We start from the raw sequence: 20,386 nt of genomic DNA on the forward strand, positions 1-20,386 counted from the left end.
GTCTGGAGGAATGTGCCAAAATTCATCCAACTTATTGTGTTAAACTTGTGGAAGCCTACCCGAAACATTTGACCCAAGTTAAACAATTTAAAGGAAATACTACCAAATACTAATTGAGTGTATGTAAACTTCTGACCCACTGGGAATGTCATGAAAGAAATAAAAGCTGAAAGAAATAATTCTCTCTACTATTATTCTGACATTTCACATTCTTAAAAATAAAGTGGTGATCCTGACTGACCTAAAACAGGGAATTTTTACTAGGATTAAATGTCAGGAATTGTGAATAACCGAGTTTAAATGTATTTGGCCGAGCTGTATGTAAACTTCCGACTTCAACTGTATATAGCAGGGGTTCCCAATCTTTTTCTCCGCAGTCCGGCATGTACAATCCAACATTTTGAGTTTTATTAGATAGATAGCTCTGAATAAACGATATGGCAGAGTTTGAACAGCCATAACACATATGTTTTTTCTACAATAGGTTATGGTCAATAATATTAAAGGCTGCACTGAAATCTAACAGTACAGCTCCCACAATCTTCTTATTAGGTCTGTACCCAAACAATTTGAGATTCTACTTCTATAAATTCACCTTTCCAGTAACAAGTCTCTCACCGTTGCCGCTTGCTATAGACCACCCTCTGCCCCCAGCTGTGCCCTCGACACCATATGTGATTTGATTGCCCCCCATCTATCTTCTGAGCTCGTGCTGCTAGGTGACCTAAACTGGGACATGCTTAACACCGCGGCCATCCTACAATCTGAGCTTGATGCCCTCAATCTCACACAATTTATCAATGAACCTACCAGATATAACCCCAAATCCGTAAACACGGGCACCCTCATAGATATAATCCTAACTAACTCACCCTCCAAATACACCTCTGCTGTTTTCAACCAAGATCTCAGCGATCACTGCCTCATTGCCTGCATCCGTGATGGGTCTGCGAGCAAACGACCACCCCTCATCACTGTCAAACGCTCCCTAAAACACTTCTGTGAGCAGGCCTTTCTAATCGACCTGGCCGGGGTATCCTGGAACGACATTGACCTCATCCCGACAGTAGAGGATGCCTGGTTATTCTTTAAAAGTTCCTTCCTCACCATTAAAAATAGGCATGCCCCATTCAAAAAATGTAGAACCAGGAATAGATATAGCCCTTGGTTCACTCCAGACCTGTCTGCCCTTGACCAGCACAAAAACATCCTGTGGCATTCTGCATTAGCATCGAATAGCCCCCGTGATCTGCAACTTTTTCAGGGAAGTTAGGAACCAATATACACAGGCAGTTAGGAAAGCTAAGGCTAGCTTTTTTAAACGGAAATTTGCACCCTGCACCAAAGCCCCATATACTACCCACCACTGCTACCTGTACGCTCTCGTTGGCTGGCCCTCGCTTCATACTCGTCGCCAAACCCACTGGCTACAGGTTATCTAAGAAGTCTCTGCTAGGTAAAGCCCCGCCTTATCTCAGCTCGCTGGTCACCATAGAAGCACCCACCCGTAGCACACGTTCCAGCAGGTATATCTCACTGGTCACCCCCAAAGCCAATTCCCCCTTTGGTCACCTTTCCTTCCAGTTCTCTGCTGCCACTGACTGGAACGAACTGCAAAAATCACTGAAGCTGGAGATTCCCATCTCCCTCACTAGCTTTAAGAACCAGCTGTCAGAGCAGCTCACATATCACTGCACCTGTTCATAGCCCATCTGTATACAGCCCATCTATCTACCTCATCCCCATACTGTATTTATTTATTTAGCTCCTTTTGCACCACAGTATCTCTACTTGCACATCCATCTTTTGCACATCTACCATTCCAGTGTTTAATTGCCATATTGTAATTACTTCGCCACCATGGCCTATTTATTGCCTTAACTCCCTTATTTGACCTTATTTGCACGCACTGTATATAGACTTGGTTTTCTTTTTTTCTACTGTATTATTGACTGTATGTTTTCTTCATTCCATGTGTAACTCTGTGTTGTTGTATGTGTCGAACTGCTATGCTTAATCTAGGCCAGGTCGCAGTTGCAAAGAAGAACTTGTTCTCAACTAGCTTACCTGGTTAAATAAAGGTGAAATAAAAATAAAACATTTGCAATTTCTTTCAACCAATCACCAGTCATTTGAGTGCCCTTCTCTATAAGCATGCTGAAAGTCATTTGTTAATTTGTTTACAGAGAAATAGCATTGTATTTGGTCAAACACAATTATTTCCAAACGAGCTGCTTAGTGCTGGCATACTTTCCTCTATGCTCAAATTAAAGATATGACAGATAGGAGTGGCTATAGAGACAGCTACCATCCTCAGTAGCTTTCCATCTAAGTTGTCAATGCCAGGCGATTTGTCATCATTGATTGTTAACAATACATTTTCCACCTCTCCCACACTAACTACAATATTGAAACTTGCAATTATTTTCTTTCATAAAAATTTTTTATGCATGAATACGATGGCTCACTGTTCATTGTTTGCATTTCCTGCCTAAGTTTGCCCACTTTGCCAATAAAGTAATCATTAAAATACAATTTACTCACCTCAATTCTGTTTCAATGTCTCACTATGGGATGTGCCTGGGCGCATTATAAATCCAATCAATTAAATGAGAGGTGGGGGATGAATAACGTACTCTTAAATGAATAGGGCCGCGGACCAGGGCATCTCTGTTGGCGCTGTCTGCCATCCTCCCTGTGTCTTCCCAGAACCTGTTGTCTACCAGGGGCACACAGGAGGCCACAGTTACACTTAATTCAATGAATATTAGTTTACCTGGGATAGTCCATTCACTCAGTGACCATCATCACTGCTTGACATGGAGTCCTGGGATTCACACACTTGTGACACAGATTGTGACACAGGCACACACTATTTTTGAAAGATAGCAGGTATGGTGTCTCACAACAGAATAGATTAATCTCCTTCATCTTGGAGAGGACTCCGAATGCCGTCTTGTCTCAAACTCCACTGAATATCATGAATCCTCTTTGTGCTTCCTCACACAGCTAGGGAACAGAAAAGAGGGCATACTTTAAGTAACCAGGTTTCATCCACTTCATATAGAAGTAAACTTGGAGTCACACAATGATATGTTGTGTGGTCTGTGATAGACAAATTACGTGTTTAGCTGGTTTGTTTGATATTAATGGTTAGCAATTAATACTTAACAAATAGGACATTTCTGTTGGCGCCCTGTCTGTCTGGGTTGGCGCCCCCCCTTGGGTTGTGCCGTGGCGGAGATCTTTGTGGGCTATACTCGGCCTTGTCTCAGGATGGTAAGTTGGTGGTTGAAGATATCCCTCTAGTGGTGTGGGGGCTTTGGCAAAGTGGGTGGGGTTATATCCTTCCTGTTTGGCCCTGTCCGGGGGTGTCATCAGATGGGGCCACAGTGTCTCCTGACCCCTCCTGTCTCAGCCTCCAGTATTTATGCTGCAGTAGTTTATGTGTTGGGGGACTAGGGTCAGTTTGTTATATCTGGAGTACTTCTCCTGTCCTATCCGGTGTCCTGTGTGAATTTAAGTATGCTCTCTCTAATTCTCTCTTTCTTTCTTTCTTTCTTTCTTTCTTTCTTTCTTTCTTTCTTTCTTTCTTTCTTTCTTTCTTTCTTTCTTTCTTTCTTTCTTTCTTTCTTTCTTTCTTTCTTTCTTTCTTTCTTTCTTTCTTTCTTTCTTTCTTTCTTTCTTTCTTTCTTTCTTTCTTTCTTTCTCTCTCTCTCTCTCTCGGAGGACCTGAGCCCTAGGACCATGCCTCAGGACTACCTGACATGATGACTCCTTGTTGTCCCCAGTCCACCTGGCCAGGCTGCTGCTCCAGTTTCAACTGTTCTGCCTGTGATTATTATTATTTGACCATGCTGGTCATTTATGAACATTTGAACACCTTGGCCATGTTCTGTTATAATCTCCACCCGGCACAGCCAGAAGAGGACTGGCCACCCACATAGCCTGGTTCCTCTCTAGGTTTCTTCCTAGGTTTTGGCCTTTCTAGGGAGTTGTTCCTAGCCATCGTGCTTTTACACCTGCATTGCTTGCTGTTTGGGGTTTAAGGCTGGGTTTCTATACAGCACTTTGAGATATCAGCTGATGTACGAAGGGCTATATAAATACATTTGATTTGATTTGTTCTGTTTAAAATCTGTGTTTCTGTAAAGAGATGCCTTCCGCTCTAGCTTCCTGCAGTTAGTCTGCTAGAGATGGTTTGAGCTGACAATGACTAAAAACCTAAACGCTGGCATTCCATGGACAACATTTGGTGTGTGTGACCAGAGATAGAGATAGTCTGGAAGAGTTTAGGACAATGCCTCATTGTCTCATCTTCTGCAACAAGTCAATTTGATGGAAACACATATCTGGTAGGAAAATGTGCATATTGTTTTATGCAGAGTTTTGAATATTTGCAAGAAAATATGTCACAAATTGGATGGAAACTGTTATGTACGTATACTCCCTGTCCAGCGCTCGAGGTCGTCAGTCTGCTTATTATTACGCACACCTGTCACCATCTTAACAGCTTCTCATCCGACTCACCTGGACTCCATCACCTTCCTGATTACTTTACTTATATCTGTCACTCCCTTTCGTTCTTTCCCTAGGCGTTATTGACTCTTTTTCCTAAATTAAAATTGGCCATTTTAATTTATAGGATTCAGATAATATTCAATTAATATATTAGGCAACATCCGATTTGGACCCCACCTCTTCCTTCCAATGAGTAAGATGTGAGGAATCCATGGACCCCCCACGCCCCATGCCAATCCCACCCCAACAACCAGTATACAATATCAGTTCTCTATGTTTGACAAGTAGTATGAAACTACAGCTTGGAGTATTGCTTCTACATACTATGTAATGTATTCGCTGTGATTCGGTTGATGTTTTTTTCCCCCTCTGTTCAGAGAAATTAGTATTTGAAGTCACTTGCATTAATTACCATAAAGTAGTGTGAAAGTACCAGGTTTTGACCACTGGTTGGCGCTGTTCCTGCTTTACCGTTACAGTGACTATGCTCGAAATACAGGGGAGGCTTTGTCAGAGGTCCGCCATTGAAAGAAAAACCTGACTCTAAAGGGGAGGGATCGGGTGGGCCTTCTTTACGGCGGCGGCTCTGGTGCGGGACGTGGACCCCGCTCCACCTCGGCCCACTTAGGTGGAACCTCTGGAGCGGGGACCCTCGCCGCCGAGCCCGGACTGGGGACCCTCGCAACGGGCCCGGACAGGAGAGCAGCTCCGGGCAGGAGGGCGACTCTGGCAGCTCTGGGCAGGAGGGCGACTCTGGCAGCCCCGGGCAGGAGGGCGGCTCCGGGCAGGAGGGCGGCTCCGGGCAGGCACAGGACTCACCAGGCTGGGGAGACCTACTGGAGGCATGGTCCGTGGAGGAGGCACAGGATAGACCGGGCTGTGGGGGAGCACTGGATATCTGGTGCGTAGCCTTGATACCACTCTTCCAGGCTGAGTGCCCACTCTAGCCCGGCACGTGCGGGGAGCTGGAACAGGCCGCACTGGGATCTCTTGGCGAACTGGGGAAACCCTGCCAAGAGCCGGTACGGGATATCCTGGCCCGAGGAGACGCACTGGAGGTCTGGAGAGCAGGGCTGGCACCATCCGTCCTGGCTGGATCCTCACCCTAGCCCAGCAGATGCGGGCAGCTGGAATGTAGCACACCAGGCTCAGAATGCGTACTGGAGATCTGTAGCACCAAGCTGGCACAAGACGTGCAGGGCTGGGGAGGCGCACAGGAGGCCTGGGGCCTGGGGCTGGCACAGTCTTCACCAGACAGCTGGCACGCACATCAGGACGAGTATGGAGAGCTGACTGAGGTGACATCATATCCAGGACACGCTCCGTCGAGCGGATGTCGTGCCTCATGCACCAACACAGCATCTCCCTCATTACTCTCTCCTCCAATCTCCCCATCAACTCCTTCACTGTCTCTGCCTTGCTTCCGTTGCTCACCTTCAATTTCGCCCTGACTGGCTCTGGTTCCATCCTTTGCTCCTTACGGTAAGCACGGGGAGTTGGCTCAGGTCTGAATCCTGACTCTGCCACACTCCCCGTGTGCCACTCCCCGTGTCCCTCCTCCCAAAAAATTGGAATAGCCTACCTTGAAAATGGATAAATCCATTCAAATTCAATCACTTTGACAGCATCCCTTTTTATTTAAACAAAACTTTTCATATATATTTGCCCATGGAAGAAGATGACAGAAAGTGACTTTTTGGGCCTGAATGCCAAAACATTCAGGAAATAAAAGGTGTTCCAAGTTGACTCATTTTGCATACTCCACCATCTCATGAGACACCCATGCTTCATCACTGGAAAAGATAAATGGTTGAGTTTGACTTCATTTACAAAAAAAAGCTTTAAAACCACTGATTGTTTTTATATTCGCATAGGTTGTAGATTAGACCCTATTTTACATCCTTGAGTTTTTGTGTTGTGCCTGCCATCGGTTGAGACAACATGCTCTTGAACAACATGCTCTTGTCATTTCAATCACATACATTTTATTTAGAGAATGAACTTATCTCTTTCGACCCCTGCAATTTAGCTGGTACACCATTGAAATGTTTACTTCATTTAAATTGTAACTTTAATTACTGGGTAGTGGGGTAAAGTACTTCAGTAAAAATACTTTAAACACTAAAATATTTTTGGGGGGTATCTGTACCTTACTTTACTATTTATATTCTGGCAACTTTTACTTTTACTTCACTACAATCCGAAATAAAATAATGTACTTTTTACTCCATACATTTTCCCTGACACCGAACAGGACTCATTCCAATTTTACAGAAAAATTGTTCAATTCACTCACTTATCAAGAGAACATCCCTGGTCATTCCGAATGCATCTGATCTGGCAGAATCACTAAACACAAATGCTTAATTTGTCAATTATGTCTGAGTGTTGTAGTGTGCCCCTGGCACACTTTCAAAAATTGTGCCGTCTGGTTTAAAATAAAGAATTAGAAATGATTTAAAGAGACTCTGGGTTCGCCCCCAGGCTCTGTCGTAACCAGTGCGCACTAACCAAGGTTGCCAGGTGCACAGTGTTTCCTCCAACACATTGGTGCGGCTGGCTTCCGGGTTGGATGCGCGCTGTGTTAAGAAGCAGTGCGGCTTGGTTGGGTTGTGTATCGGAGGCTTTCATGACTTTCAAGCTTCGTCTCTCCCGAGCCCGTACGAGAGTTGTAGGGATGAGACAAGATAGTAGATACTAAACAATTGGATACCACGAAATTGGGGAGAAAAAGGGGTAAAAAAATACAAAATAAACACACAAAAAAAGTATGACAATTTAGTACTTTTTCAACCACTGGATGTGACTGAGGGTTATAGCATTTCTTTCACATGACCCATCAATTTAGACGTGTCTGGGTGCGTCATCTAATATTTATAAAATATTTTTATCTGGACATTTTTTGTTTACCAATAATCTTTCCTTATTGTAGGCTAATAGCACTTTTAGTCTTAATCTTTACTACACTACTCACTGTTTAGCACATGACCTCCCATGTGAGAGATGGGTGGGGCTGGCTTAAGAGGGTGTGAACAATGTTGAATGGATGTAAACAAAGGAGAGCTCTCCAGCAGATACCAAAACATTCAAAGGCCCTTTTCTGAAAAGTGAGTTTCCAAGTTTATCAACTTTCAAATCAGAATTACTCTCCTATTGTTTCTCAAAAATGCAGTGTATGACATACACTTTTGTAGCTCTGAGTCTCTACTTTTTACCAATGTAGAAAACCCAATTTAACATTTTGCTACATACAGTGCCTTGCGAAAGTATTCGGCCCCCTTGAACTTTGCGACCGTTTGCCACATTTCAGGCTTCAAACATAAAGATATAAAACTGAATCAACAACAAGTGGGACACAATCATGAAGTGGTACGACATTTATTGGATATTTCAAACTTTTTTAACAAATCAAAAACTGAAAAATTGGGCGTGCAAAATTATTCAGCCCCTTTACTTTCAGTGCAGCAAACTCTCTCCAGAAGTTCAGTGAGGATCTCTGAATGATCCAATGTTGACCTAAATGACTAATGATGATAAATACAATCCACCTGTGTGTAATCAAGTCTCCGTATAAATGCACCTGCACTGTGATAGTCTCAGAGGTCTGTTAAAAACGCAGAGAGCATCATGAAGAACAAGGAACACACCAGGCAGGTCTGGGATACTGTTGTGAAGAAGTTTAAAGCCGGATTTGGATACAAAAAGATTTCCCAAGCTTTAAACATCCCAAGGAGCACTGTGCAAGCGATAATATTGAAATGGAAGGAGTATCAGACCACTGCAAATCTACCAAGACCTTGCCGTCCCTCTAAACTTTCAGCTCATACAAGGAGAAGACTGATCAGAGATGCAGCCAAGAGGCCCATGATCACTCTGGATGAACTGCAGAGATCTACAGCTGAGGTGGGAGACTCTGTCCATAGGACAACAATCAGTCGTATATTGCACAAATCTGGCCTTTATGGAAGAGTGGCAAGAAGAAAGCCATTTCTTAAAGATATCCATAAAAAGTGTTGTTTAAAGTTTGCCACAAGCCACCTGGGAGACACACCAAACATGTGGAAGAAGGTGCTCTGGTCAGATGAAACCAAAATTGAACTTTTTGGCAACAATGCAAAACGTTATGTTTGGCGTAAAAGCAACACAGCCCATCACCCTGAACACACCATCCCCACTGTCAAACATGGTGGTGGCAGCATCATGGTTTGGGCCTGCTTTTCTTCAGCAGGGACAGGGAAGATGGTTAAAATTGATGGGAAGATGGATGCCAAATACAGGACCATTCTGGAAGAAAACCTGATGGAGTCTGCAAAAGACCTGAGACTGGGATGGAGATTTGTCTTCCAACAAGACAATGATCCAAAACATAAAGCAAAATCTACAATGGAATGGTTCAAAAATAAACATATCCAGGTGTTAGAATGGCCAAGTCAAAGTCCAGACCTGAATCCAATCGAGAATCTGTGGAAAGAACTGAAAACTGCTGTTCACAAATACTCTCCATCCAACCTCACTGAGCTCGAGCTGTTTTGCAAGGAGGAATGGGAAAAAATTTCAGTCTCTCGATGTGCAAAACTGATAGAGACATACCCCAAGCGACTTACAGCTGTAATCGCAGCAAAAGGTGGCGCTACAAAGTATTAACTTAAGGGGGCTGAATAATTTTGCACGCCCAATTTTTCAGTTTTTGATTTGTTAAAAAAGTTTGAAATATCCAATAAATGTCGTTCCACTTCATGATTGTGTCCCACTTGATGTTGATTCTTCACAAAAAAATACAGTTTTATATCTTTATGTTTGAAGCCTGAAATGTGGCAAAAGGTCGCAAAGTTCAAGGGGGCCGAATACTTTCGCAAGGCACTGTAAGACCGTTTTGAGCCGGTCAGTCACACATTGATTGTAACACTCGTGCGGTCAATCCACTGGATCACTGCTACTCTAACTTCTGACAGGAACAAACACCATTGTTATACTATCTTCCAGAATGCATATAAGAACCTCCCCCGCCCTCCTTTCGGCAAATCAGACCACGACTCCATTTTTCTCCTCCTGTCCTATAGGCAGAAACTCAAACGGAATATACCTGTGACAAGAAATATTCAACGCTGGTCTGACCAATCGGAATCCACGCTTCAAGATTGTTCCACAGAGGATGCAATCGCCATAGCACTGCACACTGCCCTATCCCATCTGGACAAGAGGAATACCTATGTAAAAATGCTGTTCATTGACTACATCTCAGCGTTCAAGACCATAGTACCCTCCAAGCTCATTGTTAATCTTGAGGCCCTGGGTCTCAACCTCACCCTGTGCAATTGGGTCCTGGACTTCCTGACGGGTCGCCCCCAGGTTTTTTATTTTTATTTTTTTATTTCACCTTTATTTAACCAGGTAGGCTAGTTGAGAACAAGTTCTCATTTACAACTGCGACCTGGCCAAGATAAAGCATAGCAGTGTGAGCAGACAACACAGAGTTACACATGGAATAAACAAATTAACAAGTCAATAACACAGTAGAAAACAAAGGGGGAGTCTATATACAATGTACAATGTGTGCAAAAGGCATGAGGAGGTAGACGAATAGTTACAATTTTGCAGATTAACACTGGAGTGATATATGATCAGATGGTCATGTACAGGTAGAGATATTGGTGTGCAAAAGAGCAGAAAAGTAAATAAATAAAAACAGTATGGGGATGAGGTAGGTGAAAATGGGTGGGCTATTTACCAATAGACTATGTACAGCTGCAGCGATCGGTTAGCTGCTCAGATAGCTGATGTTTGAAGTTGGTGAGGGAGATAAAAGTCTCCAACTTCAGCGATTTTTGCAATTCGTTCCAGTCACAGGCAGCAGAGTACTGGAACGAAAGGCGGCCAAATGAGGTGTTGGCTTTAGGGATGATCAGTGAGATACACCTGCTGGAGCGCGTGCTACGGATGGGTGTTGCCATCGTGACCAGTGAACTGAGATAAGGCGGAGCTTTACCTAGCATGGACTTGTAGATGACCTGGAGCCAGTGGGTCTGGCGACGAATATGTAGCGAGGGCCAGCCGACTAGAGCATACAAGTCGCAGTGGTGGGTGGTATAAGGTGCTTTAGTGACAAAACGGATGGCACTGTGATATACTGCATCCAGTTTGCTGAGTAGAGTGTTGGAAGCCATTTTGTAGATGACATCGCCGAAGTCGAGGATTGGTAGGATAGTCAGTTTTACTAGGGTAAGCTTGGCGGCGTGAGTGAAGGAGGCTTTGTTGCGGAATAGAAAGCCGACTCTTGATTTGATTTTTGATTGGAGGTGTTTGATATGAGTCTGGAAGGAGAGTTTGCAGTCTAGCCAGACACCTAGGTACTTATAGATGTCCACATATTCAAGGTCGGAACCATCCAGGGTGGTGATGCTAGTCGGGCATGCGGGTGCAGGCAGCGATCGGTTGAAAAGCATGCATTTGGTTTTACTAGCGTTTAAGAGGAGTTGGAGGCCACGGAAGGAGTGTTGTATGGCATTGAAGCTTGTTTGGAGGTTAGATAGCACAGTGTCCAATGACGGGCCGAAAGTATATAGAATGGTGTCGTCTGCGTAGAGGTGGATCAGGGAATCGCCCGCAGCAAGAGCAACATCATTGATATACACAGAGAAAAGAGTCGGCCCGAGAATTGAACCCTGTGGTACCCCCATAGAGACTGCCAGAGGACCGGACAGCATGCCCTCCGATTTGACACACTGAACTCTGTCTGCAAAGTAATTGGTGAACCAGGCAAGGCAGTCATCCGAAAAACCGAGGCTACTGAGTCTGCCGATGAGAATATGGTGATTGACAGAGTCGAAAGCCTTGGCAAGGTCGATGAAGACGGCTGCACAGTACTGTCTTTTATCGATGGCGGTTATGATATCGTTTAGTACCTTGAGTGTGGCTGAGGTGCACCCGTGACCGGCTCGGAAGCCAGATTGCACAGCGGAGAAGGTACGGTGGGATTCGAGATGGTCAGTGACCTGTTTGTTGACTTGGCTTTCGAAGACCTTAGATAGGCAGGGCAGGATGGATATAGGTCTGTAACAGTTTGGGTCCAGGGTGTCTCCCCCTTTGAAGAGGGGGATGACTGCGGCAGCTTTCAATCCTTGGGGATCTCAGACGATATGAAAGAGAGGTTGAACAGGCTGGTAATAGGGGTTGCGACAATGGCGGCGGATAGTTTCAGAAATAGGGGGTCCAGATTGTCAAGCCCAGCTGATTTGTACGGGTCCAGGTTTTGCAGCTCTTTCAGAACATCTGCTATCTGGATTTGGGTAAAGGAGAACTTGGAGAGGCTTGGGCGAGGAGCTGCCGGGGGAGGAGCTGTTGGCCGAGGTTGGAGTAGCCAGGCGGAAGGCATGGCCAGCCGTTGAGAAATGCTTATTGAAGTTTTCGATAATCATAGATTTATCGGTGGTGACCGTGTTACCTAGCCTCAGTGCAGTGGGCAGCTGGGAGGAGGTGCTCTTGTTCTCCATGGACTTCACAGTGTCCCAGAACTTTTTGGAGTTGGAGCTACAGGATGCAAACTTCTGCCTGAAGAAGCTGGCCTTAGCTTTCCTGACTGACTGCGTGTATTGGTTCCGGACTTCCCTGAACAGTTGCATATCACGGGGACTATTCGATGCTATTGCAGTCCGCCACAGGATGTTTTTGTGCTGGTCGAGGGCAGTCAGGTCTGGGGTGAACCAAGGACTGTATCTGTTCTTAGTTCTGCATTTTTTGAACGGAGCATGCTTATCTAAAATGGTGAGGAAGTTACTTTTAAAGAATGACCAGGCATCCTCAACTGACGGGATGAGGTCGATGTCCTTCCAGGATACACGGGCCAGGTCGATTAGAAAGGCCTGCTCACAGAAGTGTTTTAGGGAGCGTTTGACCGTGATGAGGGGTGGTCGTTTGACTGCGGCTCCGTAGCGGATACAGGCAATGAGGCAGTGATCGCTGAGATCCTGGTTGAAGACAGCAGAGGTGTATTTGGAGGGCCAGTTGGAGGGCCAACCTCAGGTAGTGAGGTTATGAAACAACATCTCCATTTCGCTGATCCTCAACACTGGAGCCCCACAAGGGCGCGTGCTCAGCCCCTCCTGTACTCCCTGTTCACCCATGACTGCGTGGCCATGCATGCAGATGACACAACAGTAGTAGGCTTGATCACCCCCCCTATCCACATCGATGGGACAGCAGTGGAGAAGGTGGAACGTTTTAAGTTCTTTGGTGTACACATCACAGACAAATCGAAATGGTCTACCGACACAGACAGCGTGGTGAAGAAGGCGCAGCAGCCCCTTTTTGAAGAAATTGGCTTGGCAAGTTGAAGAAATTGGCTTGTCATCTAAAACGCTCACAAACTTTTACAGATGCACAATTGAGAGTATCCTGTCGGGCTGTATCACCGCTTGGTACGGCAACTGCACCGCCCACAACCGCAGGGCTCTCCAGAGGGTTGTGCAGTCTGTACAACGCATCACCGAGGGCAAACTACCTGCCCTCCAGGACACCTACAGCACCCGATGTCACAGGAAGGCCAAAAATATAATCAAGGACAACAACCACCTGGGCCACTGCCTGTTCACCCGGCTAACATCCAGAACACGAGGTCAGTACAGGTGCATCAAAGCTGGGACAGAGAGACTGAAAAATTACTTCTATCTCAAGGCCATCAGACTGTTAAACAGCCGTCACTAACAGAGAGATTCCTCCATAGAAGACGCTCCTCGTAGGTATAATTCTGTGGCCCCATTTCAAGACTCCTCCTCAACCCTCTTTCTCTCTGTCTCCCACCTGCAAAATTTTTGTCACATCATGCGCCATAGGCTACACTTGTCTATCCATTACGCATGTAAATAACTATTTTGCCTGCTCTATCCGCACTGATTGGGGAAGTAATTTAATGAGCTAAATGTAAAAAACTGTTGATTTCACAGGTTAAAAAAGGAAGAGAAAGGAACTATATAAACCGGTACTTTTTGGTAGGTTCAAACCGGTTCAGAACTTTATTTTGCTGGTCGGAACAGTGGGAAGAAACAAAAGAAAAGTAGTTCAGAATGAAACTATTGGAAAAAAATGTTGGTTCCAACACCTGATGGAGACTGTAAAAGGTTAGGCCTATAACTATTTTAGACTAGCTAGTTTATATTATTAGCTAACCCCTAGGTCCACAAAGGTTTATTTCCATTATTTGACCTAGACTAGTCCATGCAATACTTCTGGTGATCAGGGCAATAGATACATCAGTGCAGTAATATGTTTAAAAACCCTCTTCTGGATTGATGACAGGAAATACAGTAGGTCATTTTTGACATCATACTTCAAACGCATGTGTGAAAGGTGTTTTGCAGGCAGTCACATTATTTTCAAGGCTTAAATGATCATTCATTTCAACTACCACAAATGGGCCCCTTCATCCATAGTAAGATTGCGGAATCTGAAAGAAAACATTAAAACGTCCATAATAATGTCAAGGGATCTTGAAGTGGTTTACTCCAGGGCCTAGTTTTTTTAAATTAACAGTTGGGACATGATCCAAACACAAAGGCATAATTCACAAATCACAATCCAATTCAGATACTTGCTGAGAGCGGTATTTGGCCGGGGTCTCTCAGACTGTATCTCCACAAACTATATCTGAGGAATGTCAATGGGTGCCCAAAACAATATAGCCATGTGAGAAATGTGCAAATTACCTCTTCAAATCGTATTATTGAGATGTGCAGGTGCGATTTTGATAGTGCCATTCAAATTGAGATTGAAAGCTGAAAGGTATTTTAAGTAGGCTTCATTTGCTTTTTGGGACTTGGATTTGAAAGCTCATACCACTGCTGAGAAGAATCACCTGAACATCTCCATCTATCATCCAACATGTTTCATTTTTGTGATCTTAGGCTTGTGTGTGGCTGCTTGGCCATGGAAACCCATTTCATGAAGCTCCCAACGAACAGTTCTTGTGCTGACGTTGCTTCCAGAGGCAGTTTGGAACTCGGTAGTGAATGTTGCAATTGAGGACAGACAATTTTACGCCTTACAGCACTCGGCAGTCCCTTCTGTGAGCTTGTGTGGCCTAGCACTTCTTGGCTGAGCCGTTATTGCTCGTAGATGTTTCCACTTCACAATAACAGCACTTACAGTTGACCGGTGCAGCTCTAGCAGGACAGAAATTTGACAAACTGACTTGTTGGAAAGGTGGCATCCTTTGACGGTGCCATGTGCTACGTTGAAAGTCACTGAGCTCTGGCAGTAGAATGGCCTTACTGAAATGTTTGTCTATGGAGATTGCATGGCTGCGTGCTCGATTATATACACCTGTCAGCAACGGGTGTGGCTGAAATAGCCGAATCCACTAATTTGAAGATGTGTCCACATACTTTTGTATATATAGTGTACCTTCACACTACACATACCTACACGGACAGTGTACAAGAAAAGACTACTTTCATACTTTTCTTTTTACATAATCTAAGGATTTCCAGCTTTACTGATGTTTTGGCTGTAGAAGGGTTACCCAATCATTTCTGACCTTGGGAGGTGGTGCAGTCTACCCCACTCCCATATCTTTAAATCACTGAAACTGCTACGTTATAAAACCCTGAAGAGAAATTGGTTCCATCTTGATATAAAAAAGGTAGAAAGGTTGTTAAAACTAGAAGCGCTGAGAGCTTCATTTTGACATCATATGAGTTTAAAAAATGTATATCTCTTCCATTTTAAAAGTGATGTCCCCCTCTGTCATTGACTTTTCCTAAATAAGTCTGTTTAACACATTAACATTGTTCAAATTTCGATATCACAGGCTTTGTTATAAGCAGTTTTAGGAGGACATACAATTTTCCCCTGCCCTTCCTTCACCTGAGTTGGCTGGCGATCTGATAATGGCTCATTTGAAACTACACCTAAAATATATCTAAACTAACATCCTTGGCTGAGATAATGTATGGGCTGGACATGCCAGGAGATGAGTTTAGATTGGTCTGCCATGTAGCGCGCTTCTGTCTATAACGTGAGCTGTTCAGTATGTGTTGACAGTCCTTTCTACCACACCGTTTCTGAAAGATATAACATTAACCATCGAGAACTACAAACATTTTGCTACTTTTCTCAACAACATTGATGCCCTGAATGTAGTAAGCACCATCAACAGCTCAGTAGGAAAAAATGATGGACTACTTTCTGCACACACCACGGTCAGTGTGAACTGGAGTGACTTGACACAAAGCTGGCCAAACAAGATGTAGCTACAAACAAAACAGAGTTAAATGGTTCCAGTCTGTCGTTCATCTATGTGTACAGCTAAGAGTCTAGCTATATTTTCCAGATATACGTGATGTTTTGATTTATAACCTATTGGAAAGTGCCTATTCGAATATAATGTTTCAAAAAAATTGACTTTACCAAACTATGAATATTTAGCAGATGGGCTCTATTTTAAAACTTTTTCAAAGAATAACTGCAGTTACATGCATTCACTTGTGGCAACATATAGTCTATGCTACTAAGTGCAGACTAGAAAATTAATACAACTTAAATTATACTATTCTGTTCTTTTGAAATAAATGCTATTAGGTTCATGACCTGCCAAAACAAAATAATAATGAATTACTCTGTGATGGATTTAGCTAACACGTGAATTGTGGTGTTTTTAGGGGTTAACCTACAGTAACAAACTAAAGAAAATGCAATTGAAAAGAAAGCAATCCTGTATTCTAATGTTGATTAAGACCTTCATAAACTCAACCAATTTTTTATTTTTTTTGCAATTGTATACAATGCCTTCAGAAAGTATTCACAGCCCTTTCCTTTTTCCACATGTTGTTGTGTTACAGACTGAATTTAAAATTTAGATGTGTCACTGATCTACACACACAATACCCCATACTGTCAACGTGGAATTATGTTTTTAGACATTTTTACAAATGATTAAAAAAATGAAAAGCTGAAATGTCTTGAGTCAATAAGTATTCAACCCCTTTGTTATGGCAAGCCTAAACTTCAGGAGTAAAAATGTGATTAAAAGATCGGACCCTTTACTTCAATTTTCGCCAAAGATGACTGGCTGTAGCTCAGGACCTGAAGCAAGGATATGCATATTCTTAATGTCACTTGAAAGGAAATACTTTGAAGTTTGTGGAAATGTGAAAAGAATGCAGGAGAATATAACAATTTAGATCTGGTAAAAGAGAATTAAAAATAACATTTTTCATCATCTTTGAAATGCAAGAGAAAGGACATCATTTCTATCAACATGTTAAATGTGCAACCAGAGGGAGAAAAACATTCTAGAACACCTGTACTCCACACACAACACACAGAGACACGTACAAAGCTCTCCCTCGCCCTCCATTTGGTAAATCTGACCACAACTCTATCCTCCTGATTCCTGCTTACAAGCAAAATTTAAAGCAGGAAGCACCAGTGACTCGGTCTATAAAAAAGTGGTCAGATGAAGCAGATGCTAAACTACAGGACTGTTTTGCTATAACAGACTGGAACATGTTCCGGGATTCTTCTGATGGCATTGGGGAGTACACCACATCAGTGGCTTTATCAATAAGTGCATCGAGGATGTCGTCCCCACAGTGAACATACGTACATACCCCAACCAGAAACCATGGATTACAGGCAACATTCACACTGAGCTAAAGTGTAGAGCTGCCTCTTTCAAGGTGCGGGACTCTAACCCGGAAGCTTACAAGAAATCCTGCTATGCCCTGCGATTAACCATAAAACAGGCAAAGCGTCTTTACAGGACTAAGATTGAATCATTCTCCACCGGCTCCGACGCTCGTCTTATGTGGCAGGGCTGGCAAACTATTACAGACTACAAAGGGAAGCACTGCCGCGAGTTGCCCAGTAACACGAGCCTACCAGACGAGCTAAATCACTTCTATTCTCGCTTCGAGGCAAGCAACACTGAGGCATGCATGAGAGCATCAGCTGTTCCAGACGACTGTGTGATCACGCTCTCCGTAGCCGATGTGAGTAAGACCTTTAAACAGGTCAACATACACAAGGCTGCGGGGCCAGACAGATTACCATGATGTGTGCTCCGGGCATGTGCTGACCAACTGGCAGGTGTCTTCACTGACATTTTCAACATGTCCTTGACATGTTTCAAGCAGATCACCATAGTCCCCATGCCCAAGAAAACAAAGGCAACCTGCCTAAATGACTACAGACCCGTAGCACTCATGTCCATAGTGCTTTGAAAGGTTGGCAATGGCTCACATCAATGGCTCACATCAACACCATTATCCCAGAAACTCCAATTTGCATACCACCTAAACAGATCCACAGATGATGCAATCTCTATTGCACTCCACACTGCCCTTTCCCACCTGGACAAAAGGAACACTTATGTAAGAATGCTATTCATTGACTACAGCTCAGCATTCAACACCATAGTACCCTCAAAGCTCATCACTAGGCTAAGGATCCTGGGACTAAACACAACCCTCTGCAACTGGATCCTGGACTTCCTGACGGGCCGCCCCCAGGTGGTGAGGGTAGGTAGCAACACATCTGCCACGCTGATCCTCAACAATGGAGCTCCCCAGGGGTGCGTGCTCAGTCCCCTTCTGTACTCCCTGTTCACCCACGACTGCATGGCCAGGCACGACTCCAACACCATCATTCATTTTGCATACGACACAACAGTGGTAGGCCTGATCACCGACAACGACGAGACAGCCTATGGGGAGGAGGTCAGAATAACAACCTATCCGTCAACGTAACCAAGACTAAGGAGATAATTGTGGACTACAGGAAAAGGAGGACCGAGCACACCCCCATTCTCATCGACGGGGCTGTAGTGGAGCAGGTTGAGAGCTTCAAGTTCCTCGGTGTCCACATCAACAACAAACTAGAATGGTCCAAACACACCAAGACAGGCGTGAGGAGGGCACGACAAAGCATATTCCCGACCAACCAGTGCTCCCGCACATTGGCTAACCGGGCTATCTGCATTGTGTCCCGCCACCACCACCCGCCAACCCCTCTTTTACGCTACTGCTACTCTCTGTTCATCATATATGCATAGTCACTTTAGCTATATCTACATGTACATACTACCTCAATCAGCCTGATTAACCGGTGTCTGTATGTAGCCCCGCTACTTTTATAGCCTCGCTATGTAAACAGCCTGTCTTTACTGTTTTATTTCTTTACTTACCTATTGTTCACATAATTCCTTTTTTTGCACTATTGGTTAGAGCCTGCAAGTAAGCATTTCACTGTAAGGCATTTCACCTGTTGTATTCAGCGCACGTGACAAATAAACTTTGATTTTATTTGTTCATCAGACTGAAAGTTCAATCATTTGAATGATAGGAGCCAAAGTGGGTGTGGACATCACAGCACGTGGGTTGCTAAGGATTTCTATAAGTTGCTCTCTCGCAGCTCTGTCTCACTCAAAACAATCTGAACTGTACCGTACCGTCTTTCCGGTTTGGCTTGACATTGCACAATAGGGCCCCCTGGTGTTGGTATGTGTGGAAGATCTCTCTCTCTCTCTCTGAATATGCTGCATATTAGTCTGTCAACCAGCGTGCATGCGTGTCTGCGTGCGTGCGTGCGTGCATGCGTGCGGACCGATGGATTCCAATAAGAGCTGTGTTGTTCTGAGGACTAAGGCTGACTATAAAACTAAAGCCTTTCCAAGAAACATTGACTTGCACCAGGGGAGATGAACTGATGTCGAATGGAAATACAATAACAAAAGATGCATTGTTTTTCTTCTATCTTAGTAAGGAGGAGACAAGTGCAACAATCTCCAACGAAGGTGGGTCAAACAAGATCCAACATCTGAATCGAAAATGTTCTCACTCTCTAGCTCAAGAGAAGTCTGGCATTTTGTTTCTCGTGGTTTATTTGCTTCGTCCCCTATTTGTGTTGTCCCTGCTAGTGTAATATATATTTCTTTAAAGGAACATCAGATTTTGTGTCTTAGAAAACATCACATTTGTAATGGAAGAAAAGCCCAAGTGATTAGACTTGGTGATGTACAGATTACGTGCATGATTTTGAATAGGAAATGTAACAATATAGAAGGAGCCCGGTGAGCAGATATATGATAAATCAGTGAAGATGTGCCCATTATAATAAAAAAGGGACCCTTCAATGACCACCCGATTTGAGATTAGTACAGTTCATTTGTGTGTTCTAAAATGTGCTCTGATTGCATGTCACTTAGCGAAAGCAGGGAAAGATATTGACTAAAACATTATACACACATTCTCCTTCTACATAGCCTGCTTTTGTTGAATAAACTAATTATTGGTCAAATGGAAAATATAATATTTTATGTAAATACAACATATTATATGAACAAAGCAGGCTAACCAAGATAGATTTCCAAAGACGAGTTTCAGAGTTTCAAACTATTGTAAAGCTGCAGATGACCATTCAGCTATTGTAAGGATAGTGGGTAACATGGTGCCGAGTGTCCCCTGCTGAAAGGATCACACACACACACACACACACACACACACACACACACACACACACACACACACACACACACACACACACACACACACACACACACACACACACACACTCTCTCTCTGTTCAGTCACACACACGTTAGTCATCAGTTTCCTGGGCAGAACCCCCAGAAAAAGAGGTTTCCTTGAACAGTGACTCTCCTTGTTACCAGCATCTGCAGTATACAGCTTCCAGCAAGGTTTCACTGTTACTGGAACTGGGAGAGATGGTGTCAAGAATTCAAACTATTCCAATGAAAAACTGATTTAGTAATTCGATAACAGTGGGGTGTGTTGGACTCTGAAAAAATAATACTAACTTTATGAGTATGGGAAGTTTGAAGTTGCACTGTTTATGATAGATAAGCAGTTTTCTC

The sequence above is a fragment of the Oncorhynchus tshawytscha genome, linkage group LG01 (genome assembly GCF_018296145.1).
Source record: "Oncorhynchus tshawytscha isolate Ot180627B linkage group LG01, Otsh_v2.0, whole genome shotgun sequence".
NCBI classification, from domain to species: domain Eukaryota; kingdom Metazoa; phylum Chordata; class Actinopteri; order Salmoniformes; family Salmonidae; genus Oncorhynchus; species Oncorhynchus tshawytscha.